Source organism: Musa acuminata, chromosome BXJ2-1 (assembly GCF_036884655.1).
Source record: "Musa acuminata AAA Group cultivar baxijiao chromosome BXJ2-1, Cavendish_Baxijiao_AAA, whole genome shotgun sequence".
Taxonomy (NCBI): domain Eukaryota; kingdom Viridiplantae; phylum Streptophyta; class Magnoliopsida; order Zingiberales; family Musaceae; genus Musa; species Musa acuminata.
In genome coordinates this window covers 27,943,544-27,970,845 of record NC_088338.1, presented here as the reverse complement: position 1 = coordinate 27,970,845, position 27,302 = coordinate 27,943,544, and the positions used below count along the sequence as shown (strand labels likewise).

General features: G+C 52.0%; 14 non-coding genes and 14 pseudogenes across 14 annotated transcripts; all 28 read right to left on the bottom strand.

Annotated features, from left to right (window-relative positions):
* Nucleotides 1-191: 191 nt before the first annotated feature.
* Nucleotides 192-310, bottom strand: LOC135602328 (5S ribosomal RNA; annotated as a pseudogene).
* A 350-nt stretch (nucleotides 311-660) lies between these two features.
* LOC135602217 (5S ribosomal RNA) lies at nucleotides 661-779 on the bottom strand (annotated as a pseudogene).
* Nucleotides 780-1,129: 350 nt separating this feature from the next.
* LOC135604064 (5S ribosomal RNA) lies at nucleotides 1,130-1,248 on the bottom strand (annotated as a pseudogene).
* A 350-nt stretch (nucleotides 1,249-1,598) lies between these two features.
* Nucleotides 1,599-1,717, bottom strand: LOC135602284 (5S ribosomal RNA; annotated as a pseudogene).
* Nucleotides 1,718-2,067: 350 nt separating this feature from the next.
* On the bottom strand, nucleotides 2,068-2,186 carry LOC135600857 (5S ribosomal RNA). Its single transcript, XR_010483169.1, has one exon. It is a non-coding gene; the product is annotated as a 5S ribosomal RNA (ribosomal RNA).
* Nucleotides 2,187-2,535: 349 nt separating this feature from the next.
* LOC135600815 (5S ribosomal RNA) lies at nucleotides 2,536-2,654 on the bottom strand. The gene has a single exon (XR_010483129.1). It is a non-coding gene; the product is annotated as a 5S ribosomal RNA (ribosomal RNA).
* Nucleotides 2,655-3,004: 350 nt separating this feature from the next.
* LOC135601299 (5S ribosomal RNA) lies at nucleotides 3,005-3,123 on the bottom strand. The gene has a single exon (XR_010483596.1). It is a non-coding gene; the product is annotated as a 5S ribosomal RNA (ribosomal RNA).
* A 351-nt stretch (nucleotides 3,124-3,474) lies between these two features.
* Nucleotides 3,475-3,593, bottom strand: LOC135602578 (5S ribosomal RNA; annotated as a pseudogene).
* A 350-nt stretch (nucleotides 3,594-3,943) lies between these two features.
* LOC135601732 (5S ribosomal RNA) lies at nucleotides 3,944-4,062 on the bottom strand (annotated as a pseudogene).
* A 350-nt stretch (nucleotides 4,063-4,412) lies between these two features.
* LOC135599454 (5S ribosomal RNA) lies at nucleotides 4,413-4,531 on the bottom strand (annotated as a pseudogene).
* Nucleotides 4,532-4,881: 350 nt separating this feature from the next.
* LOC135600856 (5S ribosomal RNA) lies at nucleotides 4,882-5,000 on the bottom strand. Its single transcript, XR_010483168.1, has one exon. It is a non-coding gene; the product is annotated as a 5S ribosomal RNA (ribosomal RNA).
* A 350-nt stretch (nucleotides 5,001-5,350) lies between these two features.
* Nucleotides 5,351-5,469, bottom strand: LOC135600252 (5S ribosomal RNA). The gene has a single exon (XR_010482578.1). It is a non-coding gene; the product is annotated as a 5S ribosomal RNA (ribosomal RNA).
* Nucleotides 5,470-5,819: 350 nt separating this feature from the next.
* LOC135601298 (5S ribosomal RNA) lies at nucleotides 5,820-5,938 on the bottom strand. Its single transcript, XR_010483595.1, has one exon. It is a non-coding gene; the product is annotated as a 5S ribosomal RNA (ribosomal RNA).
* Nucleotides 5,939-6,288: 350 nt separating this feature from the next.
* On the bottom strand, nucleotides 6,289-6,407 carry LOC135601037 (5S ribosomal RNA). The gene has a single exon (XR_010483343.1). It is a non-coding gene; the product is annotated as a 5S ribosomal RNA (ribosomal RNA).
* Nucleotides 6,408-6,757: 350 nt separating this feature from the next.
* Nucleotides 6,758-6,876, bottom strand: LOC135601521 (5S ribosomal RNA). The gene has a single exon (XR_010483812.1). It is a non-coding gene; the product is annotated as a 5S ribosomal RNA (ribosomal RNA).
* A 350-nt stretch (nucleotides 6,877-7,226) lies between these two features.
* LOC135604462 (5S ribosomal RNA) lies at nucleotides 7,227-7,345 on the bottom strand (annotated as a pseudogene).
* Nucleotides 7,346-7,695: 350 nt separating this feature from the next.
* Nucleotides 7,696-7,814, bottom strand: LOC135601714 (5S ribosomal RNA; annotated as a pseudogene).
* A 350-nt stretch (nucleotides 7,815-8,164) lies between these two features.
* On the bottom strand, nucleotides 8,165-8,283 carry LOC135604063 (5S ribosomal RNA; annotated as a pseudogene).
* A 350-nt stretch (nucleotides 8,284-8,633) lies between these two features.
* LOC135602476 (5S ribosomal RNA) lies at nucleotides 8,634-8,752 on the bottom strand (annotated as a pseudogene).
* Nucleotides 8,753-9,571: 819 nt separating this feature from the next.
* Nucleotides 9,572-9,690, bottom strand: LOC135601519 (5S ribosomal RNA). The gene has a single exon (XR_010483810.1). It is a non-coding gene; the product is annotated as a 5S ribosomal RNA (ribosomal RNA).
* A 350-nt stretch (nucleotides 9,691-10,040) lies between these two features.
* Nucleotides 10,041-10,159, bottom strand: LOC135602312 (5S ribosomal RNA; annotated as a pseudogene).
* A 788-nt stretch (nucleotides 10,160-10,947) lies between these two features.
* LOC135601595 (5S ribosomal RNA) lies at nucleotides 10,948-11,066 on the bottom strand. The gene has a single exon (XR_010483885.1). It is a non-coding gene; the product is annotated as a 5S ribosomal RNA (ribosomal RNA).
* Nucleotides 11,067-11,417: 351 nt separating this feature from the next.
* LOC135600159 (5S ribosomal RNA) lies at nucleotides 11,418-11,536 on the bottom strand. Its single transcript, XR_010482487.1, has one exon. It is a non-coding gene; the product is annotated as a 5S ribosomal RNA (ribosomal RNA).
* Nucleotides 11,537-11,886: 350 nt separating this feature from the next.
* On the bottom strand, nucleotides 11,887-12,005 carry LOC135603035 (5S ribosomal RNA; annotated as a pseudogene).
* A 350-nt stretch (nucleotides 12,006-12,355) lies between these two features.
* On the bottom strand, nucleotides 12,356-12,474 carry LOC135601518 (5S ribosomal RNA). The gene has a single exon (XR_010483809.1). It is a non-coding gene; the product is annotated as a 5S ribosomal RNA (ribosomal RNA).
* A 350-nt stretch (nucleotides 12,475-12,824) lies between these two features.
* On the bottom strand, nucleotides 12,825-12,943 carry LOC135600802 (5S ribosomal RNA). The gene has a single exon (XR_010483116.1). It is a non-coding gene; the product is annotated as a 5S ribosomal RNA (ribosomal RNA).
* A 9,825-nt stretch (nucleotides 12,944-22,768) lies between these two features.
* LOC135600342 (5S ribosomal RNA) lies at nucleotides 22,769-22,887 on the bottom strand. Its single transcript, XR_010482665.1, has one exon. It is a non-coding gene; the product is annotated as a 5S ribosomal RNA (ribosomal RNA).
* Nucleotides 22,888-23,237: 350 nt separating this feature from the next.
* On the bottom strand, nucleotides 23,238-23,356 carry LOC135602517 (5S ribosomal RNA; annotated as a pseudogene).
* Between the last annotated feature and the right edge of the window lie 3,946 nt (nucleotides 23,357-27,302).

The following is a 27,302-nucleotide window of genomic DNA, read 5'->3' as shown; positions in this document are numbered from 1 at the left end:
TCACGGCAAGCACATGCTGAAACCATTGGCACATTCTAGATCGATCTCGGAATCGCTATTGTGACCCCAATCCGGAAAGCTCTCTCCGAGCCCCTCGATACTGACTGCGTAGCGGTCACAGCAAATTTCCAGCCCCAAAACAATCGTCTCGGAGCTCTACGGGAGATGTTTCGTATCCCAGGATGCAAAAAGGAGTGCAACACGAGGACTTCCCAAGGGGTCACCCATCGTAGCACTACTCTGGCCCAAGCACGCTTAACTTCGGTGTTTTGATGGGATCTGGTGATTTAGTGCTGGCATTATCGCACCCGTTTCGCGAGCTTCGTCCCTCGCCTATGTGCACGACGCGGTCGGCGAATCAACGTTCGGAGCCTCTTGCCCGTCACGAAACCGTCGTCGCTTTCTCGAACGTTCACAAAATCCCTATTGCAAGCTCCCTCCGAGCCCTAGCACGACGACTGCGTATCGATCACGGCAAGCACATGCCGAAACCATTGGCACTTTCTAGAACGATCTCGGAATCGCTATTGTGACCCCAATCCGGAAAGCTCTCTCTGAGCCCCTCGATACTGACTGCGTAGCGGTGAAAGTAAATTTCCAGCCCCAAAACAAACGTCTCGGAGCTCTACGGGAGATGTTTCATATCCCGGGATGCAAAAAGGAGTGCAACACGAGGACTTCCCAGGGGGTCACCCATCGTAGTACTACTCTGGCCCAAGCACGCTTAACTTCAGTGTTTTGATGGGATCCGGTGATTTAGTGCTGCCATTATCGCACCCGTTTCGCGAGCTTCGTCCCTCGCCTATGTGCACGTCGCGGTCGGCGCATCAACGTCCGGAGCCTCTTGCCCGTCACGAAACCGTCGGCGCTTTCTCGAACGTTCACGAAATCCATATTGCAAGATCTCTCCGAGCCCTAGCACGACGACTGCGTATCGGTCACGGCAAACGTGTGCCGAAACCATCGGCACTTTCTAGAACGATCTCGGAATCGCTATTGCGACCCCAATCCGGAAAGCTCTCTCCGAGAACCTCGATACTGACAGCGTAGCGGTCACAGCAAATTTCCAGCCCCAAAACAATCGTCTCGGAGCTCTACGGGAGATGTTTCGTATCCCGGGATGCAAAAAGGAGTGCAACATGAGGACTTCCCTGGGGGTCACCCATCGTAGTACTACTTTGGCCCAAGCACGCTTAACTTCGGTGTTTTGATTGGATCCGGTGATTTAGTGCTGGCATTATCGCACCCGTTTCGCGAGCTTCGTACCTCGCCTATGTGCACGGCACAGTCGGCGCATCAACGTCCGGAGCCTCTTGCCCGTCACGAAACCGTCGGCGCTTTCTCGAACGTTCACGAAATCCCTATTGCAAGCTCTCTCCGAGCCCTAGCCCGACGACTGCGTATCGATCACGGCAAGCACATGCCGAAACCATCGGCACTTTCTAGAACGATCTCGGAATCGCTATTGCGACTCCAATCCGGAAAGCTCTCTCCGAGCCCCTCCATACTGACTGTGTAGCGGTCACAGCAAATTTCCAGCCCCAAAACAATAGTCTCGGAGCTCTACGGGAGATGTTTCGTATCCCGGGATGCAAAAAGAAGTGCAACACGAGGACTTCCCAGGGGGTCACCCATCGTAGTACTACTCTGGCCCAAGCACGCTTAACTTCGGTGTTTTGATGGGATCCGGTGATTTAGTGCAGCCATTATCGCACCCGTTTCGCGAGCTTCGTCCCTCGCCTCTGTGCACGTCGCGGTCGGCGCATCAACGTTCGGAGCCTCTTGCCCGTCACGAAACCGTCGGCGCTTTCTCGAACGTTCACGAAATCCCTATTGCAAGCTCTCTCCGAACCCTAGCCCGACGACTGCGTATCGGTCACGGCAAGCGCGTGCCGAAACCATCGGCACTTTCTAGAACGATCTCGGAATCGCTATTGCGACTCCAATCCGGAAAGCTCTCTCCGAGCCCCTCCATACTGACTGTGTAGCGGTCACAGCAAATTTCCAGCCCCAAAACAATCGTCTCGGAGCTCTACGGGAGATGTTTCGTATCCCAGGATGCAAAAAGGAGTGCAACACGAGGACTTCCCAGGGGGTCACCCATCGTAGTACTACTCTGGCCCAAGCACGCTTAACTTCGGTGTTTTGATGGGATCTGGTGATTTAGTGCTGGCATTATCGCACCCGTTTCGCGAGCTTCGTCCCTCGCCTATGTGCACGTCGCGGTCGGCGCATCAACGTCCGGAGCCTCTTGCCCGTCACGAAACCGTCGTCGCTTTCTCGAACGTTCACGAAATCCCTATTGCAAGCTCTCTCCGAGCCCTTGCCCGACGACTGCGTATCGGTCACGTCAAGCGCGTGCCGAAACCATCGGCACTTTCTAGAACGATCTCGGAATCGCTATTGCTACCCCAATCCGGAAACCTCTCTCTGAGCCCATCGATACTGACTGCGTAGCGGTCACAGCAAATTTCCAGCCCCAAAACAATCGTCTCGGAGCTCTACGGGAGATGTTCGTATCCCGGGATGCAAAAAGGAGTGCAACACAAGGACTTCCCAGGAGGTCACCCATCGTAGTACTACTTTGGCCCAAGCACGCTTAACTTCGGTGTTTTGATGGGATCCGGTGATTTAGTGCTGGCATTATTGCACCCGTTTCGCGAGCTTCGTCCCTCGCCTACGTGCACGTCGCGGTCGGCGCATCAACGTCCGGAGCCTCTTGCCCGTGACGAAACCGTCGTCGCTTTCTCGAACGTTCACGAAATCCCTATTGCAAGCTCTCTCCGAGCCCTAGCCCGACGACTGCGTATCGGTCACGGCAAGCGCGTGCCGAAACCTTCGGCACTTTCTAGAACGATCTCGGAATCGCTATTGCGACCCCAATCCGGAAAGCTCTCTCTGAGCCCCTCGATACTGACTGCGTAGCGGTGAAAGCAAATTTCCAGCCCCAAAACAATCGTCTCGGAGCTCTACGGGAGATGTTTCATATCCCGGGATGCAAAAAGGAGTGCAACACGAGGACTTCCCAGGGGGTCACCCATCGTAGTACTACTCTGGCCCAAGCACGCTTAACTTCGGTGTTTTGATGGGATCTGGCGATTTAGTGCTGGCATTATCGCACCCGTTTCGCGAGCTTCGTCCCTCGCCTATGTGCACGACGCGGTCGGCGAATCAACGTTCGGAGCCTCTTGCCCGTCACGAAACCGTCGTCGCTTTCTCGAACGTTCACAAAATCCCTATTGCAAGCTCCCTCCGAGCCCTAGCCCGACGACTGCGTATCGATCACGGCAAGCACATGCCGAATCCATCGGCACTTTCTAGAATGATCTCGGAATCGCTATTGCGACCCCAATACGGAAAGCTCTCTCCGAGCCCCTCGATACTGACTACGTAGCGGTCACAGCAAATTTTACAGCACCAAAACAATCATCTCGGAGCTCTACGGGAGATGTTTCGTATCCCGGGATGCAAAAAGGAGTGCAACACAAGGACTTCCCAGGGGGTCACCCATCGTAGTACTACTCTGGCCCAAGCACGCTTAACTTCGGTGTTTTGATGGGATCCAGTGATTTAGTGCTACCATTATCGCACCCGTATCGCGAGCTTCGTCCCTCGCCTATGTGCACGTCGCGGTCGGCGCATCAACGTCCGGAGCCTCTTGCCCGTCACAAAACCGTCGGCGCTTTCTCGAACGTTCACGAAATCCCTATTGCAAGCTCTCTCCGAGCCCTAGCCCGCCGACTGCGTATCGGTCACGGCGAGCGCGTGCCGAAACCATCGGCACTTTCTAGAACGATCTCGGAATCGCTATTGCGACCCCAATCCGAAAAGCTCTCTCCGAGCCCCTCGATACTGACTGCGTAGCGGTCACAGCAAATTTCCAGACCCAAAACAAACGTTTCGGAGCTCTACGGGAGATGTTTCGTATCCCGGGATGCAAAAAGGAGTGCAACACGAGGACTTCCCAGGGGGTCACCCATCGTAGTACTACTCTGGCCCAAGCACGCTTAACTTCGGTGTTTTGATGGGATCCGGTGATTTAGTGCAGCCATTATCGCACCCGTTTCGCGAGCTTCGTCCCTCGCCTCTGTGCACGTCGCGGTCGGCGCATCAACGTTCGGAGCCTCTTGCCCGTCACGAAACCGTCGGCGCTTTCTCGAACGTTCACGAAATCCCTATTGCAAGCTCTCTCCGAACCCTAGCCCGACTACTGCGTATCGGTCACGGCAAGCGCGTGCCGAAACCATCGGCACTTTCTAGAACGATCTCGGAATCGCTATTGCGACCCCAATCCGGAAAGCTCTCTCCGAGCACCTCGATACTGACAGCGTAGCGGTCACAGCAAATTTCCATTCCCAAAACAATCGTCTCGGAGCTCTACGGGAGATGTTTCGTATCCCGGGATGCAAAAAGGAGTGCAACATGAGGACTTCCCTGGGGGTCACCCATCGTAGTACTACTTTGGCCAAAGCACGCTTAACTTCGGTGTTTTGATTGGATCCGGTGATTTAGTGCTGCCATTATCGCACCCGTTTCGAGAGCTTCGTCCCTCGCCTACGTGCACGTCACGGTCGGCGCATCAACGTCCGGAGCCTCTTGCCCGTCACGAAACCGTCGTCGCTTTCTCCAACGTTCACGAAATCCCTATTGCAAGCTCTCTCCGAGCCCTAGCTCGACGACTGCGTATCAGTCACGGCAAGCGCGTGCCGAAACCATCGGCACTTTCTAGAACGATCTCGGAATCGCTATTGCGACCCCAAACCGGAAAGCACTCTCCGAGCCCCTCGATACTGAATGCGTAGCGGTCACAGCAAATTTCCAGCCCCAAAACAATCGTCTCGGAGCTCTACGGGAGATGTTTCGTATCCCGGGATGCAAAAAGGAGTGCAACACGAGGACTTCCCAGGGGGTCACCCATCGTAGTACTACTCTGGCCCAAGCACGCTTAACTTCGGTGTTTTGATGGGATCTGGTGATTTAGTGCTGGCATTATCGCACCCGTTTCGCGAGCTTCGTCCCTCGCCTATGTGCACGTCGCGGTCGGCGCATCAACGTCCGGAGCCTCTTGCCCGTCACGAAACCGTCGTCGCTTTCTCGAACGTTCACGAAATCCCTATTGCAAGCTCTCTCCGAGCCCTTGCCCGACGACTGCGTATCGGTCACGTCAAGCGCGTGCCGAAACCATCGGCACTTTCTAGAACGATCTCGGAATCGCTATTGCTACCCCAATCCAGAAAGCTCTCTCTGAGCCCATCGATACTGACTGCGTAGCGGTCACAGCAAATTTTCAGCCCCAAAACAATCGTCTCGGAGCTCTACGGGAGATGTTTCGTATCCCGGGATGCAAAAAGGAGTGCAACACAAGGACTTCCCAGGGGGTCACCCATCGTAGTACTACTCTGGCCCAAGCACGCTTAACTTCGGTGTTTTAATGGGATCCGGTGATTTAGTGCTGGCATTATCGCACCCGTTTCGCGAGCTTCGTCCCTCGCCTACGTGCACGTCGCGGTCGGCGCATCAACGTCCGGAGCCTCTTGCCCGTGATGAAACCGTCGTCGCTTTCTCGAACGTTCACGAAATCCCTATTGCAAGCTCTCTCCGAGCCTTAGCCCGACGACTGCGTATCGGTCACGGCAAGCGCGTGCCGAAACCATCGGCACTTTCTAGAACGATCTCGGAATCGCTATTGCGACCCCAATCCGGAAAGCTCTCTCTGAGCCCCTCGATACTGACTGCGTAGCGGTGAAAGCAAATTTCCAGCCCCAAAACAATCGTCTCGGAGCACTACGGGAGATGTTTCGTATCCCGGGATGCAAAAAGGAGTGCAACACGAGGACTTCCCAGGGGGTCACCCATCGTAGTACTACTCTGGCCCAAGCACGCTTAACTTCGGTGTTTTGATGGGATCTGGCGATTTAGTGCTGGCATTATCGCACCCGTTTCGCGAGCTTCGTCCCTCGCCTATGTGCACGACGCGGTCGGCGAATCAACGTTCGGAGCCTCTTGCCCGTCACGAAACCGTCGTCGCTTTCTCGAACGTTCACAAAATCCCTATTGCAAGCTCCCTCCGAGCCCTAGCCCGACGACTGCGTATCGATCACGGCAAGCACATGCCGAAACCATTGGCACTTTCTAGAACGATCTCGGAATCGCTATTGTGACCCCAATCCGGAAAGCTCTCTCCGAGCCCCTCGATACTGACTGCGTAGCGGTCACAGCAAATTTCCAGCCCCAAAACAATCGTCTCGGAGCTCTACGGGAGATGTTTCGTATCCCGGGATGCAAAAAGGAGTGCAACACGAGGACTTCCCAAGGGGTCACCCATCGTAGTACTACTCTGGCCCAAGCACGCTTAACTTCGGTGTTTTGATGGGATCTGGTGATTTAGTGCTGGCATTATCGCACCCGTTTCGCGAGCTTCGTCCCTCGCCTATGTGCACGTCGCGGTCGGCGCATCAACGTCCGGAGCCTCTTGCCCGTCACGAAACCATCGTCGTTTTCTCGAACGTTCACGAAATCCCTATTGCAAGCTCTCTCCGAGCCCTAGCCCGACGAATGCGTATCGGTCACGTCAAGCGCGTGCCGAAACCATCGGCACTTTCTAGAACGATCTCGGAATCGCTATTGCGACCCCAATCCGGAAAGCTCTCTCTGAGCCCCTCGATACTGACTGCGTAGCGGTGAAAGTAAATTTCCAGCCCCAAAACAAACGTCTCGGAGCTCTACGGGAGATGTTTCGTATCCCGGGATGCAAAAAGGAGTGCAACACGAGGACTTCCCAGGGGGTCACCCATCGTAGTACTACTCTGGCCCAAGCACGCTTAACTTCGGTGTTTTGATGGGATCCGGTGATTTAGTGCTGCCATTATCGCACCCGTTTCGCGAGCTTCGTCCCTCGCCTATGTGCACGTCGCGGTCGGCGCATCAACGTCCGGAGCCTCTTGCCCGTCACGAAAGCGTCGGCGCTTTCTCGAACGTTCACGAAATCCCTATTGCAAGATCTCTCCGAGCCCTAGCACGACGACTGCGTATCGGTCACGGCAAACGTGTGCCGAAACCATCGGCACTTTCTAGAACGATCTCGGAATCGCTATTGCGACCCCAATCCGGAAAGCTCTCTCCGAGAACCTCGATACTGACAGCGTAGCGGTCACAGCAAATTTCCAGCCCCAAAACAAAAATCTTGGAGCTCTACGGGAGATGTTTCGTATCCCGGGATGCAAAAAGGAGTGCAACATGAGGACTTCCCAAGGGGTCACCCATCGTAGTACTACTCTGGCCCAAGCACGGTTAACTTCGGTGTTTTGATAGGATCTGGTGATTTAGTGCTGGCATTCTCGCACCCGTTTCGCGAGCTTCGTCCCTCGCCTATGTGCACGTCGCGGTCGGCGCATCAACGTCCGGAGACTCTTGCCCGTCACGAAACCATCGTCGTTTTCTCGAACGTTCACGAAATCCCTATTGCAAGCTCTCTCCGAGCCCTAGCCCGACGACTGCGTATCGGTCACGTCAAGCGCGTGCCGAAACCATCGGCACTTTCTAGAACGATCTCGGAATCGCTATTGCGACCCCAATCCGGAAAGCTCTCTCTGAGCCCCTCGATACTGACTGCGTAGCGGTGAAAGTAAATTTCCAGCCCCAAAACAAACGTCTCGGAGCTCTACGGGAGATGTTTCGTATCCCGGGATGCAAAAAGGAGTGCAACACGAGGACTTCCCAGGGGGTCTCCCATCGTAGTACTACTCTGGCCCAAGCACGCTTAACTTCGGTGTTTTGATGGGATCCGGTGATTTAGTGCTGCCATTATCGCACCCGTTTCGCGAGCTTCGTCCCTCGCCTATGTGCACGTCGCGGTCGGCGCATCAACGTCCGGAGCCTCTTGCCCGTCACGAAACCGTCGGCGCTTTCTCGAACGTTCACGAAATCCCTATTGCAAGATCTCTCCGAGCCCTAGCACGACGACTGCGTATCGGTCACGGCAAACGTGTGCCGAAACCATCGGCACTTTCTAGAACGATCTCGGAATCGCTATTGCGACCCCAATCCGGAAAGCTCTCTCCGAGCACCTCGATACTGACAGCGTAGCGGTCACAGCAAATTTCCAGCCCCAAAACAATCGTCTCGGAGCTCTACGGGAGATGTTTCGTATCCCGGGATGCAAAAAGGAGTGCAACATGAGGACTTCCCTGGGGGTCACCCATCGTAGTACTACTTTGGCCCAAGCACGCTTAACTTCGGTGTTTTGATTGGATCCGGTGATTTAGTGCTGGCATTATCGCACCCGTTTCGCGAGCTTCGTACCTCGCCTATGTGCACGGCACAGTCGGCGCATCAACGTCCGGAGCCTCTTGCCCGTCACGAAACCGTCGGCGCTTTCTCGAACGTTCACGAAATCCCTATTGCAAGCTCTCTCCGAGCCCTAGCCCGACGACTGCGTATCGATCACGGCAAGCACATGCCGAAACCATCGGCACTTTCTAGATCGATCTCGGAATCGCTATTGCGACTCCAATCCGGAAAGCTCTCTCCGAGCCCCTCCATACTGACTGCGTAGCGGTCACAGCAAATTTCCAGCCCCAAAACAATCGTCTCGGAGCTCTACGGGAGATGTTTCGTATCCCGGGATGCAAAAAGGAGTGCAACACGAGGACTTCCCAGGGGGTCACCCATCGTAGTACTACTCTGGCCCAAGCACGCTTAACTTCGGTGTTTTAATGGGATCCGGTGATTTAATGCAGCCATTATCGCACCCGTTTCGCGAGCTTCGTCCCTCGCCTCTGTGCACGTCGCGGTCGGCGCATCAACGTTCGGAGCCTCTTGCCCGTCACGAAACCGTCGGCGCTTTCTCGAACGTTCACGAAATCCCTATTGCAAGCTCTCTCCGAACCCTAGCCCGACGACTGCGTATCGGTCACGGCAAGCGCGTGCCGAAACCATCGGCACTTTCTAGAACGATCTCGGAATCGCTATTGCGACCCCAATCCGGAAAGCTCTCTCCGAGCACCTCGATACTGACAGCGTAGCGGTCACAGCAAATTTCCAGCCCCAAAACAATCGTCTCGGAGCTCTACGGGAGATGTTTCGTATCCCGGGATGCAAAAAGGAGTGCAACATGAGGACTTCCCTGGGGGTCACCCATCGTAGTACTACTTTGGCCAAAGCACGATTAACTTCGGTGTTTTGATTGGATCCGGTGATTTAGTGCTGCCATTATCGCACCCGTTTTGCGAGCTTCGTACCTCGCCTATGTGCACGTCGCGGTCGGCGCATCAACGTCCGGAGCCTCTTGCCCGTCACGAAACCATCGTCGCTTTCTCGAACGTTAACGAAATCCCTATTGCAAGCTCTCTCCGAGCCCTAGCCCGACGACTGCGTATCGGTCACGTCAAGCGCGTGCCGAAACCATCGGCACTTTCTAGAACGATCTCGGAATAGCTTTTGCGACCCCAATCCGGAAAGCTCTCTCTGAGCCCCTCGATACTAACTGCGTAGCAGTGAAAGCAAATTTCCAGCCCCAAAACAAACGTCTCGGAGCTCTACGGGAGATGTTTCGTATTCCGGGATGCAAAAAGGAGTGCAACACGAGGACTTCCCAGGGGGTCACCCATCGTAGTACTACTCTGGCCCAAGCACGCTTAACTTCGGTGTTTTGATGGGATCCGGTGATTTAGTGCTGCCATTATCGCACCCATTTCGCGAGCTTCGTCCCTCGCCTATGTGCACGTTGCGATCGGCGCATCAACGTCCGGAGCCTCTTGCCCGTCACGAAACCGTCGGCGCTTTCTCGAACGTTCACGAAATCCCTATTGCAAGCTCTCTCCGAGCCCTAGCCCGACGACTGCGTATCGATCACGGCAAGCACATGCTGAAACCATCGGCACTTTCTAGAACGATCTCCGAATCGCTATTGCGACCATAATCCGGAAAGCTCTCTCTGAGCCCCTCGATACTGACAGCGTAGCGGTCACAGCAAATTTCCAGCCCCAAAACAATCGTCTTGGAGCTCTACGGGAGATGTTTCGTATCCCGGGATGCAAAAAGGAGTGCAACACGAGGACTTCCCAAGGGGTCACCCATCGTAGTACTACTCTGGCCCAAGCACACTTAACTTCGGTGTTTTGATGGGATCTGGTGATTTAGTGCTGACATTATCGCACCCGTTTCGCGAGCTTCGTCCCTCGCCTAAGTGCACGTCGCGGTCGGCGCATCAACGTCCGGAGCCTCTTGCCCGTCACGAAACCTTCGGCGCTTTCTCGAACGTTCACGAAATCCCTATTGCAAGCTCTCTCCGAGCCCTACCCCGACGACTGTGTATCGGTCACGGCAAGCACATGCCAAAACCATCGGCACTTTCTAGAACGATCTCGGAATCGCTATTGCGACCCCAATCCGGAAAGCTCTCTCCGAGCCCCTCGATACTGACTGCGTAGCGGTCATAGCAAATTTCCATCCCCAAAACAATCGTCGCTTTCTCGAACGTTCACAAAATCCCTATTGCAAGCTATCTCCGAGCCCTAGCCCGACGACTGCGTATCGGTCACGGCAAGCGCGTGCCGAAACCATCGGCACTTTCTAGAACGATCTCGGAATCGCTATTGCGACCCCAATCCGGAAAGCTCTCTCCGAGCCCCTCGATACTGACTGCGTAGCGGTCATAGCAAATTTCCATCCCCAAAACAATCGTCGCTTTCTCGAACGTTCAGAAAATCCCTATTGCAAGCTATCTCCGAGCCCTAGCCCGACGACTGCGTATCGGTCACGGCAAGCGCGTGCCGAAACCATCGGCACTTTCTAGAACGATCTCGGAATCGCTATTGCGACCCCAATCCGGAAAGCTCTCTCCGAGCACCTCGATACTGACAGCGTAGCGGTCACAGCAAATTTCCAGCCCCAAAACAATCGTCTCAGAGCTCTACGGGAGATGTTTCGTATCCCGGGATGCAAAAAGGAGTGCAACACAAGGACTTCCCAGGGGGTCACCCATCGTAGTACTACTCTGCCCCAAGCACGCTTAACTTCGGTGTTTTGATGGGATCCGGTGATTTAGTGCTGGCATTATCGCACCCGTTTCGCGAGCTTCGTCCCTCGCCTACGTGCACGTCGTGGTCGGCGCATCAACGTCCGGAGCCTCTTGCCCGTCACGAAAACGTCGTCGCTTTCTCGAACGTTCACGAAATCCCTATTGCAAGCTCTCTCCGAGCCCTAGCCCGACGACTGCGTATCGGTCACGGCAAGCGCCTGCCGAAACCATCGGCACTTTCTAGAACGATCTCGGAATCGCTATTGCGACCCCAATCCGGAAAGCTCTCTCTGAGCTCCTCGATAACTGACTGCGTAGCGGTAAAAGCTAATTTTCAGCCCCAAAACAAACGTCTCGGAGCTCTACGGGAGATGTTTCGTATCCCGGGATGCAAAAAGGAGTGCAACACGAGGACTTCCCAGGGGGTCACCCATCGTAGTACTACTCTGGCCCAAGCACGCTTAACTTCGGTGTTTTGATGGGATCCGGTGATTTAGTGCTGGCATTATCGCACCCGTTTCGCGAGCTTCGTCCCTCGTCTATGTGCATGTCGCGGTCGGCGCATCAACGTCCGGAGCCTCTTGCCCGTCACGAAACCGTCGGTGCTTTCTCGAACGTTCACGAAATCCCTATTGCAAGCTCTCTCCGAGCCCTAGCCCGACGACTGCGTATCGGTCACGGCAAGCACATGCCGAAACCATCGGCACTTTCTAGAACGATCTCGAAATCGCTATTGCGACCCCAATCCGGAAAGCTCTCTCCGAGCCCCTCGATACTGACTGCGTAGCGGTCACAGCAAATTTCCAGCCCCAAAACAAACGTCTCGGAGCTCTACGGGAGATGTTTCGTATCCCGGGATGCAAAAAGGAGTGCAACAAGAGGACTTCCCAGGGGGTCACCCATCGTAGTACTACTCTGGCCCAAGCACGCTTAACTTCGGTGTTTTGATGGGATCCGGTGATTTAGTGCTGCCATTATCGCACCCGTTTCGCGAGCTTCGTCCCTCGCCTATGTGCACGTCGCGGTCGGCGCATCAACGTCCGTAGCCTCTTGCCCGTCACGAAACCGTCGTCGCTTTCTCGAACGTTCACGAAATCCCTATTGCAAGCTCTCTCCGAGCCCTAGCCCGACGACTGCGTATCGGTCACGGCAAGCGCGTGCCGAAACCATCGGCACTTTCTAGAACGATCTCGGAATCGCTATTGCGACCCCAATCCGGAAAGCTCTCTCTGAGCCCCTCGATACTGACTGCGTAGCGGTAAAAGCAAATTTCCAGCCCCAAAACAAACGTCTCGGAGCTCTACGGGAGATGTTTCGTATCCCGGGGTGCAAAAAGGAGTGCAACACGAGGACTTCCCAGGGGGTCACCCATCGTAGTACTACTCTGGCCCAAGCACGCTTAACTTCGGTGTTTTGATGGGATCCGGTGATTTAGTGCTGCCATTATCGCACCCGTTTCGCGAGCTTCGTCCCTCGCCTATGTGCACGTCGCGGTCGGCGCATCAACGTCCGGAGCCTCTTGCCCGTCACGAAATCGTCGGCGCTTTCTCGAACGTCCAAAAAATCCCTATTGCAAGTTCTCTCCGAGCCCTAGCCCGACGACTGCGTATCGATCACGACAAGCACATGCCGAAACCATCGGCACTTTCTAGAACGATCTCGGAATCGCTATTGCGACACCAATCCGGAAAGCTCTCTCCGAGCCCCTCGATACTAACTGCGTAGCGGTCACAGCAAATTTCCAGCCCCAAAACAATCGTCTCGGAGCTCTACGGGAGATGTTTCGTATCCCGGGATGCAAAAAGGAGTGCAACACGAGGACTTCCCCGGGGGTCACCCATCGTAGTACTACTCTGGCCCAAGCACGCTTAACTTCGGTGTTTTGATGGGATCCGGTGATTTAGTGCTGGCATTATCGCACCCGTTTCGCGAGCTTCGTCCCTCGCCTACGTGCACGTCGCGGTCGGCGCATCAACGTCCGGAGCCTCTTGCCCGTCACGAAACCGTCGTCGCTTTCTCGAACGTTCACGAAATCCCTATTGCAAGCTCTCTCCGAGCCCTAGCCCGACGATTGCGTATCGGTCACGGCAAGCGCGTGCCGAAACCATCGGCACTTTCTAGAACGATCTCGGAATCGATATTGCGACCCCAATCCGGAAAGTTCTCTCTGAGCCCCTCGATACTGACTGCGTAGCGGTAAAAGCAAATTTCCAGCCCCAAAACAAACGTCTCGGAGCTCTACGGGAGATGTTTCGTATCCCGGGGTGCAAAAAGGAGTGCAACACGAGGACTTCCCAGGGGGTCACACATCGTAGTACTACTCTTTGTCACGACCCGGGTCTGATGAGCTAACTGGCCAATAACTCCATTTTGGTCCTTGCAACCACGGACCAAAATGCTTAAGCGGGAGGTAACGTAGTACACTCATCAGGCCCTTATAAGCTAATCACACACAATCCCCACTTCCGATGTGGGACTAATGGGATATTACACTATCCCCAACTCAATTAACTTGACGTCCTCGTCAAGGCCTGACATATCCCAGATCGAACCCTAGCATAGTGCATGTGAGGTTTAACTCAGTGGTGGCTCCACGCCGTGATGAGTTCTCTGACTCCATCCACGGGTAGCCCTTTCCTACTGCAGCCCTCTCACCCTGCCCTAATGCTAGGTCGGCTCTGATACCAAATGTCACGACCCGGGTCTGATGAGCTAACTGGCCAATAACTCCATTTTGGTCCTTGCAACCACGAACCAAAATGCTTAAGCGGGAGGTAACGTAGTACACTCATCAGGCCCTTATAAGCTAATCACACACATTCCCCACTTCCGATGTGGGACTAATGGGATATTACACTATCCCCAACTCAATTAGCTTGACGTCCTCGTCAAGGCCTGACATATCCAGATCGAACCCTAGCATAGTGCATGTGAGGTTTAACTCAGTGGTGGCTCCACGCCGTGATGAGTTCTCTGACTCCATCCACGGGTAGCCCTTTCCTACTGCAGCCCTCTCACCCTGCCCTAATGCTAGGTCGGCTCTGATACCAAATGTCACGACCCGGGTCTGATGAGCTAACTGGCCAATAACTCCATTTTGGTCCTTGCAACCACGGACCAAAATGCTTAAGCCGGAGGTAACGTAGTACACTCATCAGGCCCTTATAAGCTAATCACACACATTCCCCACTTCCGATGTGGGACTAATGGGATATTACACTATCCCCAACCCTAGCATAGTGCATGTGAGGTTTAACTCAGTGGTGGCTCCACGCCGTGATGAGTTCTCTGACTCCATCCACGGGTAGCCCTTTCCTACTGCAGCCCTCTCACCCTGCCCTAATGCTAGGTCGGCTCTGATACCAAATGTCACGATCCGGGTCTGATGAGCTAACTGGCCAATAACTCCATTTTGGTCCTTGCAACCACGGACCAAAATGCTTAAGCGGGAGGTAACGTAGTACACTCATCAGGCCCTTATAAGCTAATCACACACATTCCCCACTTCCGATGTGGGACTAATGGGATATTACACTATCCCCAACTCAATTAACTTGACGTCCTCGTCAAGGCCTGACATATCCCAGATCGAACCCTAGCATAGTGCATGTGAGGTTTAACGCAATGGTGGCTCCACGCCGTGATGAGTTCTCTGACTCCATCCACGGGTAGCCCTTTCCTACTGCAGCCCTCTCACCCTGCCCTAATGCTAGGTCGGCTCTGATACCAAATGTCACGACCCGGGTCTGATGAGCTAACTGGCCAATAACTCCATTTTGGTCCTTGCAACCACGGACCAAAATGCTTAAGCGGGAGGTAACGTAGTACACTCATCAGGCCCTTATAAGCTAATCACACACATTCCCCACTTCCGATGTGGGACTAATGGGATATTACACTATCCCCAACTCAATTAACTTGACGTCCTCGTCAAGGCCTGACATATCCCAGATCGAACCCTAGCATAGTGCATGTGAGGTTTAACGCAGTGGTGGCTCCACGCCGTGATGAGTTCTCTGACTCCATCCACGGGTAGCCCTTTCCTACTGCAGCCCTCTCACCCTGCCCTAATGCTAGGTCGGCTCTGATACCAAATGTCACGACCCGGGTCTGATGAGCTAACTGGCCAATAACTCCATTTTGGTCCTTGCAACCACGGACCAAAATGCTTAAGCGGGAGGTAACGTAGTACACTCATCAGGCCCTTATAAGCTAATCACACACATTCCCCACTTCCGATGTGGGACTAATGGGATATTACACTATCCCCAACTCAATTAACATGACGTCCTCATCAAGGCCTGACATATCCCAGATCGAACCCTAGCATAGTTCATGTGAGGTTTAACTCAGTGGTAGCTCCACGCCGTGACGAGTTCTCTGACTCCATCCACGGGTAGCCCTTTCCTACTGCAGCCCTCTCACCCTGCCCTAATGCTAGGTCGGCTCTGATACCAAATGTCACGACCCGGGTCTGATGAGCTAACTGGCCAATAACTCCATTTTGGTCCTTGCAACCACGGACCAAAATGCTTAAGCGGGAGGTAACGTAGTACACTCATCAGGCCCTTATAAGCTAATCACACACATTCCCCACTTCCGATGTGGGACTAATGTGATATTACACTAATATGCTAGGTCGGCTCTGATACCAAATGTCACGACCCGGGTCTGATGAGCTAACTGGCCAATAACTCCATTTTGGTCCTTGCAACCACGGACCAAAATGCTTAAGCGGGAGGTAACGTAGTAGACTCATCAGGCCCTTATAAGCTAATCACACATATTCCCCACTTCCGATGTGGGACTAATGGGATATTACACTATCCCCAACTCAATTAACTTGACGTCCTCGTCAAGGCCTGACATATCCCAGATCGAACCCTAGCATAGTGCATGTGAGGTTTAACTCAGTGGTGGCTCCACGCCGTGACGAGTTCTCTGACTCCATCCACGGGTAGCCCTTTCCTACTGCAGCCCTCTCACCCTGCCCTAATGCTAGGTCGGCTCTGATACCAAATGTCACGACCCGGGTCTGATGAGCTAACTGGCCAATAACTCCATTTTGGTCCTTGCAACCACGGACCAAAATGCTTAAGCGGGAGGTTACGTAGTACACTCATCAGGCCCTTATAAGCTAATCACACACATTCCCCACTTCCGATGTGGGACTAATGGGATATTACACTATCCCTAACTCAATTAGCTTGACGTCCTCGTCAAGGCCTGACATATCCCAGATCGAACCCTAGCATAGTGCATGTGAGGTTTAACTCAGTGGTGGCTCCACGCCGTGATGAGTTCTCTGACTCCATCCACGGGTAGCCCTTTCCTACTGCAGCCCTCTCACCCTGCCCTAATGCTAGGTCGGCTCTGATACCAAATGTCACGACCAGGGTCTGATGAGCTAACTGGCCAATAACTCCATTTTGGTCCTTGCAACCACGGACCAAAATGCTTAAGCGGGAGGTTACGTAGTACACTCATCAGGCCCTTATAAGCTAATCACACACATTCCCCACTTCCGATGTGGGACTAATGGGATATTACACTATCCCCAACTCAATTAACTTGACGTCCTCGTCAAGGCCTGACATATCCCAGATCGAACCCTAGCATAGTGCATGTGAGGTTTAACTCAGTGGTGGCTCCACGCCGTGATGAGTTCTCTGACTCCATCCACGGGTAGCCCTTTCCTACTGCAGCCCTCTCACCCTGCCCTAATGCTAGGTCGGCTCTGATACCAAATGTCACGACCCGGGTCTGATGAGCTAACTGGCCAATAACTCCATTTTGGTCCTTGCAACCACGGACAAAAATGCTTAAGCCGGAGGTAACGTAGTACACTCATCAGGCCCTTATAAGCTAATCACACACATTCCCCACTTCCGATGTGGGACTAATGGGATATTACACTAATTGGCCAGTTAGCTCATCAGACCCGGGTCGTGACATTTGGTATCAGAGCCGACCTAGTATATCCACGGGCAGCCCTTTCCTACTGCAACCCTCTCACCCTTCCCTAATGCTTGGTCGGCTCTGATACCAAATGTCACGACCCGGGTCTGATGAGCTAACTGGCCAATAACTCCATTTTGGTCCTTGCAACCACGGACCAAAATGCTTAAGCGGGAGGTAACGTAGTACACTCATCAGGCCCTTATAAGCTAATCACACACATTCCCCACTTCCGATGTGGGACTAATGGGATATTACACTATCCCCAACTCAATTAACTTGACGTCCTCGTCAAGGCCTGACATATCCCAGATCGAACCCTAGCATAGTGCATGTGAGGTTTAACTCAGTGGTGGCTCCACGCCGTGACGAGTTCTCTGACTCCATCCACGGGTAGCCCTTTCCTACTGCAGCCCTCTCACCCTGCCCTAATGCTAGGTCGGCTCTGATACCAAATGTCACGACCAGGGTCTGATGAGCTAACTGGCCAATAACTCCATTTTGGTCCTTGCAACCACGGACCAAAATGCTTAAGCGGGAGGTTACGTAGTACACTCATCAGGCCCTTATAAGCTAATCACACACATTCCCCACTTCCGATGTGGGACTAATGGGATATTACACTATCCCCAACTCAATTAACTTGACGTCCTCGTCAAGGCCTGACATATCACAGATCGAACCCTAGCATAGTGCATGTGAGGTTTAACTCAGTGGTGGCTCCACGCCGTGATGAGTTCTCTGACTCCATCCACGGGTAGCCCTTTCCTACTGCAGCCCTCTCACCCTGCCCTAATGCTAGGTCGGCTCTGATACCAAATGTCACGACCCGGGTCTGATGAGCTAACTGGCCAATAACTCCATTTTGGTCCTTGCAACCACGGACCAAAATGCTTAAGCCGGAGGTAACGTAGTACACTCATCAGGCCCTTATAAGCTAATCACACACATTCCCCACTTCCGATGTGGGACTAATGGGATATTACACTAATTGGCCAGTTAGCTCATCAGACCCGGGTCGTGACATTTGGTATCAGAGCCGACCTAGCATATCCACGGGTAGCCCTTTCCTACTGCAACCCTCTCACCCTTCCCTAATGCTAGGTCGGCTCTGATACCAAATGTCACGACCCGGGTCTGATGAGCTAACTGGCCAATAACTCCATTTTGGTCCTTGCAACCACGGACCAAAATGCTTAAGCGGGAGGTAACGTAGTACACTCATCAGGCCCTTATAAGCTAATCACACACATTCCCCACTTCCGATGTGGGACTAATGGGATATTACACTATCCCCAACTCAATTAACTTGACGTCCTCGTCAAGGCCTGACATATCACAGATCGAACCCTAGCATAGTGCATGTGAGGTTTAACTCAGTGGTGGCTCCACGCCGTGATGAGTTCTCTGACTCCATCCACGGGTAGCCCTTTCCTACTGCAGCCCTCTCACCCTGCCCTAATGCTAGGTCGGCTCTGATACCAAATGTCACGACCCGGGTCTGATGAGCTAACTGGCCAATAACTCCATTTTGGTCCTTGCAACCACGGACCAAAATGCTTAAGCCGGAGGTAACGTAGTACACTCATCAGGCCCTTATAAGCTAATCACACACATTCCCCACTTCCGATGTGGGACTAATGGGATATTACACTAATTGGCCAGTTAGCTCATCAGACCCGGGTCGTGACATTTGGTATCAGAGCCGACCTAGCATATCCACGGGTAGCCCTTTCCTACTGCAACCCTCTCACCCTTCCCTAATGCTAGGTCGGCTCTGATACCAAATGTCACGACCCGGGTCTGATGAGCTAACTGGCCAATAACTCCATTTTGGTCCTTGCAACCACGGACCAAAATGCTTAAGCGGGAGGTAACGTAGTACACTCATCAGGCCCTTATAAGCTAATCACACACATTCCCCACTTCCGATGTGGGACTAATGGGATATTACACTATCCCCAACTCAATTAACTTGACGTCCTCGTCAAGGCCTGACATATCCCAGATCGAACCCTAGCATAGTGCATGTGAGGTTTAACTCAGTGGTGGCTCCACGCCGTGACGATTTCTCTGACTCCATCCACGGGTAGCCCTTTCCTACTGCAGCCCTCTCACCCTGCCCTAATGCTAGGTCGGCTCTGATACCAAATGTCACGACCCGGGTCTGATGAGCTAACTGGCCAATAACTCCATTTTGGTCCTTGCAACCACGGACCAAAATGCTTAAGCCGGAGGTAACGTAGTACACTCATCAGGCCCTTATAAGCTAATCACACACATTCCCCACTTCCGATGTGGGACTAATGGGATATTACACTATCCCCAACTCAATTAGCTTGACGTCCTCGTCAAGGCCTGACATATCCCTCAGTGGTGGCTCCACGCCGTGATGAGTTCTCTGACTCCATCCACGGGTAGCCCTTTCCTACTGTAGCCCTCTCACCCTGCCATAATGCTAGGTCGGCTCTGATACCAAATGTCACGACCCGGGTCTGATGAGCTAACTGGCCAATAACTCCATTTTGGTCCTTGCAACCACGGACCAAAATGCTTAAGCGGGAGGTAACGTAGTACACTCATCAGGCCCTTATAAGCTAATCACACACATTCCCCACTTCCGATGTGGGACTAATGGGATATTACACTATCCCCAACTCAATTAGCTTGACGTCCTCGTCAAGGCCTGACATATCCCAGATCGAACCCTAGCATAGTGCATGTGAGGTTTAACTCAGTGGTGGCTCCACGCCGTGATGAGTTCTCTGACTCCATTCCGATGTGGGACTAATGTGATATTACACTATCCCCAACTCAATTAGCTTGACGTCCTCGTCAAGGCCTGACATATCCCAGATCGAACCCTAGCATAGTGCATGTGAGGTTTAACTCAGTGGTGGCTCCACGCCGTGATGAGTTCTCTGACTCCATCCACGGGTAGCCCTTTCCTACTGCAGCCCTCTCACCCTGCCCTAATGCTAGGTCGGCTCTGATACCAAATGTCACGACCAGGGTCTGATGAGCTAACTGGCCAATAACTCCATTTTGGTCCTTGCAACCACGGACCAAAATGCTTAAGCGGGAGGTTACGTAGTACACTCATCAGGCCCTTATATACACTCATCAGGCCCTTATAAGCTAATCACACACATTCCCCACTTCCGATGTGGGACTAATGGGATATTACACTATCCCCAACTCAATTACCTTGACGTCCTCGTCAAGGCCTGACATATCCCAGATCGAATCCTAGCATAGTGCATGTGAGGTTTAACTCAGTGGTGGCTCCACGCCGTGATGAGTTCTCTGACTCCATCCACGGGTAGCCCTTTCCTACTGCAGCCCTCTCACCCTGCCCTAATGCTAGGTCGGCTCTGATACCAAATGTCACGACCCGGGTCTGATGAGCTAACTGGCCAATAACTCCATTTTGGTCCTTGCAACCACGGACCAAAATGCTTAAGCCGGAGGTAACGTAGTACACTCATCAGGCCCTTATAAGCTAATCACACACATTCCCCACATCCGATATGGGACTAATGGGATATTACACTAATTGGCCAGTTAGCTCATCAGACCCGGGTCGTGACATTTGGTATCAGAGCCGACCTAGCATATCCACGGGTAGCCCTTTCCTACTGCAACCCTCTCACCCTTCCCTAATGCTAGGTCGGCTCTGATACCAAATGTCACGACCCGGGTCTGATGAGCTAACTGGCCAATAACTCCATTTTGGTCCTTGCAACCACGGACCAAAATGCTTAAGCGGGAGGTAACGTAGTACACTCATCAGGCCCTTATAAGCTAATCACACACATTCCCCACTTCCGATGTGGGACTAATGGGATATTACACTATCCCCAACTCAATTAACTTGACGTCCTCGTCAAGGCCTGACATATCCCAGATCGAACCCTAGCATAGTGCATGTGAGGTTTAACTCAGTGGTGGCTCCACGCCGTGATGAGTTCTCTGACTCCATCCACGGGTAACCCTTTCCTACTGCAGCCCTCTCACCCTGCCCTAATGCTAGGTCGGCTCTGATACCAAATGTCACGACCCGGGTCTGATGAGCTAACTGGCCAATAACTCCATTTTGGTCCTTGCAACCACGGACCAAAATGCTTAAGCGGGAGGTAACGTAGTACACTCATCAGGCCCTTATAAGCTAATCACACACATTCCCCAATTCCGATGTGGGACTAATGGGATATTACACTATCCCCAACTCAATTAGCTTGACGTCCTCGTCAAGGCCTGACATATCCCAGATCGAACCCTAGCATAGTGCATGTGAGGTTTAACTCAGTGGTGGCTCCACGCCGTGATGAGTTCTCTGACTCCATCCACGGGTAGCCCTTTCCTACTGCAGCCCTCTCACCCTGCCCTAATGCTAGGTCGGCTCTGATACCAAATGTCACGACCCGGGTCTGATGAGCTAACTGGCCAATAACTCCATTTTGGTCCTTGCAACCCCGGACCAAAATGCTTAAGCGGGAGGTTACGTAGTACACTCATCAGGCCCTTATAAGCTAATCACACACATTCCCCACTTCCGATGTGGGACTAATGGGATATTACACTATCCCCAACTCAATTAGCTTGACGAGACTAATGGGATATTACACTATCCCCAACTCAATTAGCTTGACGTCCTCATCAAGGCCTGACATATCCCAGATCGAACCCTAGCATAGAGCATGTGAGGTTTAACTCAGTGGTGGCTCCACGCCGTGACGAGTTCTCTGACTCCATCCACGGGTAGCCCTTTCCTACTGCAGCCCTCTCACCCTGCCCTCTCACCCTACCCTAATGCTAGGTCGGCTCTGATACCAAATGTCACGACCCGGGTCTGATGAGCTAACTGGCCAATAACTCCATTTTGGTCCTTGCAACCACGGACCAAAATGCTTAAGCGGGAGGTAACGTAGTACACTCATCAGGCCCTTATAAGCTAATCACACACATTCCCCACTTCCGATGTGGGACTAATGGGATATTACACTATCCCCAACTCAATTAGCTTGACGTCCTCGTCAAGGCCTGACATATCCCAGATCGAACCCTAGCATAGTGCATGTGAGGTTTAACTCAGTGGTGGCTCCACGCCGTGATGAGTTCTCTGACTCCATCCACGGGTAGCCCTTTCCTACTGCAGCCCTCTCACCCTGCCCTAATGCTAGGTCGGCTCTGATACCAAATGTCACGACCCGGGTCTAATGAGCTAACTGGCCAATAACTCCATTTTGGTCCTTGCAACCACGGACCAAAATGCTTAAGCGGGAGGTAACGTAGTACACTCATCAGGCCCTTATAAGCTAATCACACACATTCCCCACTTCCGATGTGGGACTAATGGGATATTACACTCTAGCCCAAGCACGCTTAACTTCGGTGTTTTGATGGGATCCGGTGATTTAGTGCTGCCATTATCGCACCCGTTTCGCGAGCTTCGTCCCTCGCCTATCTGCACGTCGCGGTCGGCGCATCAACATCCGGAGCCTCTTGCCCGTCATGAAACCGTCGGCGCTTTCTCGAACTTTCACGAAATCCCTATTGCAAGCTCTCTCCGAGCCCTAGCCCGACGACTGCGTATCGATCACGGCAAGCACATGCCGAAACCATCGGCACTTTCTAGAACGATCTCGGAATAGCTATTGCGACCCCAATCCGGAAAGCTCTCTCCGAGCCCCTCGATACTGACTACGTAGTGGTCACAGCAAATTTCCAGCCCCAAAACAATCGTCTCGGAGCTCTACGGGAGATGTTTCGTATCCTAGGATGCAAAAAGGAGTGCAACACGAGGACTTCCCAAGGGGTCACCCATCGTAGTACTACTCTGGCCCAAGCACGCTTAACTTCGGTGTTTTGATGGGATCCGGTGATTTAGTGCTGGCATTATCGCACCCGTTTCACGAGCTTCGTCCCTCGCCTACGTGCACGTCGTGGTCGGCGCATCAACGTCCGGAGCCTCTTGCCCGTCACGAAACCGTCGTCGCTTTCTCGAACGTTCACGAAATCCCTATTGCAAGCTCTCTCCGAGCCCTAGCCCGACGACTGCGTATCGGTCACGGCAAGCGCGTGCCGAAACCTTCGGCACTTTCTAGAACGATCTCGGAATCGCTATTGCGACCCCAATCCGGAAAGCTCTCTCTGAGCCCCTCGATACTGACTGCGTAGCGGTAAAAGCAAATTTCCAGCCCCAAAACAAACGTCTCGGAGCTCTACGGGAGATGTTTCGTATCCCGGGGTGCAAAAAGGAGTGCAACACGAGGACTTCCCAGGGGGTCACCCATCGTAGTACTACTCTGGACCAAGCACGCTTAACTTCGGTGTTTTGATGGGATCCGGTGATTTAGTGCTGCCATTATCGCACCCGTTTCGCGAGCTTCGTCCCTCGCCTATGTGCACTTCGCGGTCGGCGCATCAACGTCCGGAGCCTCTTGCCCTTCACGAAACCGTCGGCGCTTTCTCGAACGTTCACGAAATCCCTATTGCAAGCTCTCTCTGAGCCCTAGCCCGACGACTGCGTATCGATCACGACAAGGACATGCCGAAACCATCGGCACTTTCTAGAACGATCTCGGAATCGCTATTGCGACCCCAATCCGGAAAGCTCTCTCCGAGCCCCTCGATACTGACTGCGTAGCGGTCACAGCAAATTTCCAGCCCCAAAACAATCGTCTCGGAGCTCTACGGGAGATGTTTCGTATCCCGGGATGCAAAAAGGAGTGCAACACGAGGACTTCCCAGGGGGTCTGTTAGAACCCTTGCAGATTCTAAACTTGGGGTTGATCTCTTTAGGGGATCGGCCTCCTTGGAACTCTATAGGGGTTCCTCCCTCCAAGTTGCTGCTCAAAGGCTGCAGAAAAGATTCATCTATTGCTTATCAAAAGAGAAGGAATACATGACTATTTATAGGGCTTCTAAACCCTAACTCCTAATAGGACTCCTACTTAAGACTCTTACTTCTAACCAACTCCTAATAGGACTCCTACTCAAGACTCCTATTCCCTTACAACTCCTAATTCTTCTCTAAGAAAAAACCTCCTACATGAATGCCCCTCTCAATTAGGACTCTCCTAGCTAGAGTCCTAATAGAATGTCCCTCTCAATTAGGACTCTCTTAGCTAGAGTCCTAACAGTTTTACATGAATGTCCCTCTCAATTAGGACTCTCCAAGCTAGAGTCCTAACAGACCCGCCCTCTTCAAATCAGCCTTGTCCTCGAGGCTGATGATTCATGAATTCTGGAAATTTGATCTTCATGTCGTCATAGTTCTCCCAAGTGGCATCTTCTATTGGTAGGTTCGCCCACTGTATTAGCACTTCATTAGTGGGTCGTCGTCGTCGAGTCACGATCCGTCGATCAATAATGGCACTTGGCTGGGTCTGGAGTTCTCTTTGGGTAGTCATATTTGGTGGATGGCTTTGGGTTGTCTCCAAGCACCTATTTAAAACTTCTGTCTGGCTGTTGGTTTGTGGGTGATATGTCGTACTCCTTTTCAATTTAGTACCCTGCATATGGAATAACTTTGTCCAAAATCTGCTCTTGAAGATGCAAGTAGAATTTGTCACAAGCATAATGCGTAATTCTTTTGAGTCCCAATTGTAATGAGCCATGGGGCTTGGTGCTTCCTCCAATTTTTTTATAATCTTACTAGTATCTGAATCTTCATGCCATTCCATCTTAATATCCTCAAGGAAGTCGCTGGTCGGAAGTGAAACGGTCGAAACTTCAACTTGCTCAGGTAGCTGCGAAAGCGCATCTGCTAGAACATTCTCTTTCCCCTTTTTGTAAGTTATTTCAAAATCAAATCCAAGAAGTTTTGTTACCCATTTTTGCTGTTCGGGGGAAGATATCTTCTGCTCCAAGAGATATTTTAGGCTTTTATGGTCGGTCTTGAATTGAAAGTATCGCCTGATCAAGTACAATCTCCACCTCGTTGCTGCGCGCACAATGGCGAGCATCTCCTTATCATATGTTGACATATTTTGATCGGAGGGAGATAATGCCTTGCTAGTGTATGTGAGTGGTCGACCATCTTGCATGAGAATGGCTCCAATTCTGACTCCAGATGTGTCGGCCTCAATAATGAAGGGTCGGTTGAAATCTGGTAGTGTTAGCACCGGCATCGTCGTCATGGCTGCCTTAAGTTTGTCGAAGGCAGCGGAGGCTCTATCCAACCATTGGAAGACATCTTTTTCTAGTAAGGAAGTAAGTGATGCACTGATCTTTCCATAGTTTTTCACGAACTTGCGGTAGTAGCCTGTTAAACCCAGAAAGCCATATAGCAATTTTATGTTTCTCGAGGTCAGCCAGTTTTGCATTGCTCCAATTTTGAAGGGGTCCACTGCCACACCTTCCTCTGATATGATATGCCCAAGATATTCCACCTTTTGTTGCAGAAAGCAAAAATTCGTGGTTGTTGTGTGTTCAAAAGGTGGTTTTCCGTATGTCTTCTTCGCATGCTCGTATTTGATGATACCCGGATCAAAGGTCCAGCTTTGTAAAGATTTATGCTCCCTTTCATCTAGCAATTCATCTACTATTGAAATAAAGTATTTGTCCTTGATGATTATGCCATTGAGAGCGCGGTAATCAACACATATTCGCCTTGTTCCGTCCTTCTTGCGTACAAGTAGCACCGGCGAAGAGTAGAGGTTGCAACTTGGCCGAATAACTCCTGTTTCGAGCATCTCTTTTATAATCCTTTCTATTTCATCCTTCTGGAGATGTGGATACTGATATGGCTGAGCATTTGCTGAAGATTTGCCTAGAAGAATCATTATACAATGATCATGCCGACAGGTAAGAGGTAGGTTGCGCGGTTCGTTAAATATATTTGAAAATTCAGCAAGCAAAGGAAGTAGATTTGGATCTTCAAATTCTGTTGGCTCTCCCTTAGTTTGCTGCTCAAGTTGTACCAAAAAGCCGCTGCATGCTTTATGCAAAACATTCTCCATTTGTTGTGTGCAAATCGTTGTTATGTCGCCCCCACGTTTCCCGTGCAATGTCACCTGTTTCTCCTTACTGTAAAATTTCATAATTAGTTTCATAAAATTCCAGGAAATATCACCTAATGTCGTCAACCATTTAATTCTGAGCATGGCCTCATGATTGTTAAGAGGGAGAAGGAAGAAATCTGCAATTATCTCTTGGTCCTGCAGCAATAGTTTCTCCTGCAAGCGCCTATGATCACAATTCAAAATCCGTCCGTCGGCGACCTTAACATCAAACCTGCAGCGATTCTCGATAGGTAATGATATCCGAACAGCAAGCTTACTATTTAGGAAGTTAGTAGTACTGCCCGTGTCGATGAGAACAGTGATTGGTTGTTGTTTGAGAAGGCCTCCAATTTTCATCGTTTGCGGGTTTGAGTAGCTAGCTAGTGTATGTACCGTAACTTCGGTCGGTTGTGGCTCTTCTTCTGCATCTTCTTCTTCATGTTCAAAGCTCTCTTTTGGATGTTCAATGACCTCTTCTTCTATCGGTTCAATCATAAGAAGTCCTCCTTTACTACAGCGATGCTCACGGCTCCACGGCTCGTCACAATGCCAACATAACCCCTTCGCATATCGCTCCCGAAGCTCTTCTCCTGTTAACCTCTTTGGTGCAGGGACTTGGTCGACAGTAGGGGGGGCTGAGGGCTTCAATATTACTGGTTGAGGAGTGACCCTAGTCCTCCGAGCTTCATGGTTCAATTGCTCCTCTTGATGTCGTGCGAAAGAGATGGCTGCCATAAGCGTGTACGGTTGTCGCGCTTTAACTTCTCCTCGGATCTCCGGCTTCAAGCCCTCAATGAAGGTCCTCAATAGCTGTTTTTGAGACCAATCATGATTTTGATTAGATAACCTTTCAAACCTGGTTTGGTACTCCTGAATGGTGGAGGTTTGTCGGATCTTTGCTAGTTGTTCGTCAATATTCTCGTAATCGGTTGGTCTGAAGCGAATCAGCAGTTCTTCTTTGAATTGTCGCCATGAAAGGACTCCATAAGTATGTTCAAACCAGTCAAACCACTGAATAGCATCCCCTTCAAGATGTATAGCTGCAATTTTCACCATAGATACATCCGCGGTTTTGTGGTACCGAAAATATCGCTCCGCGCGCGAGATCCAACCAATCGGGTCTCCTTCTTCCCATCTAGGGAAGTCCACTCTCATGCATGGATAGTTGGGGTTGGTCATACAGCTTCCCCTCTCTTGGAAGTCATATCTTTGGGGTTGGTGTGATTGGGCAAAGCTCTCTCCTTGATGTGATTTCTTCGGGCTTAGTGGTCGGCCCAATCTGAGTTCGGTAAAGAGCATCCGAATCTTATCCTCCA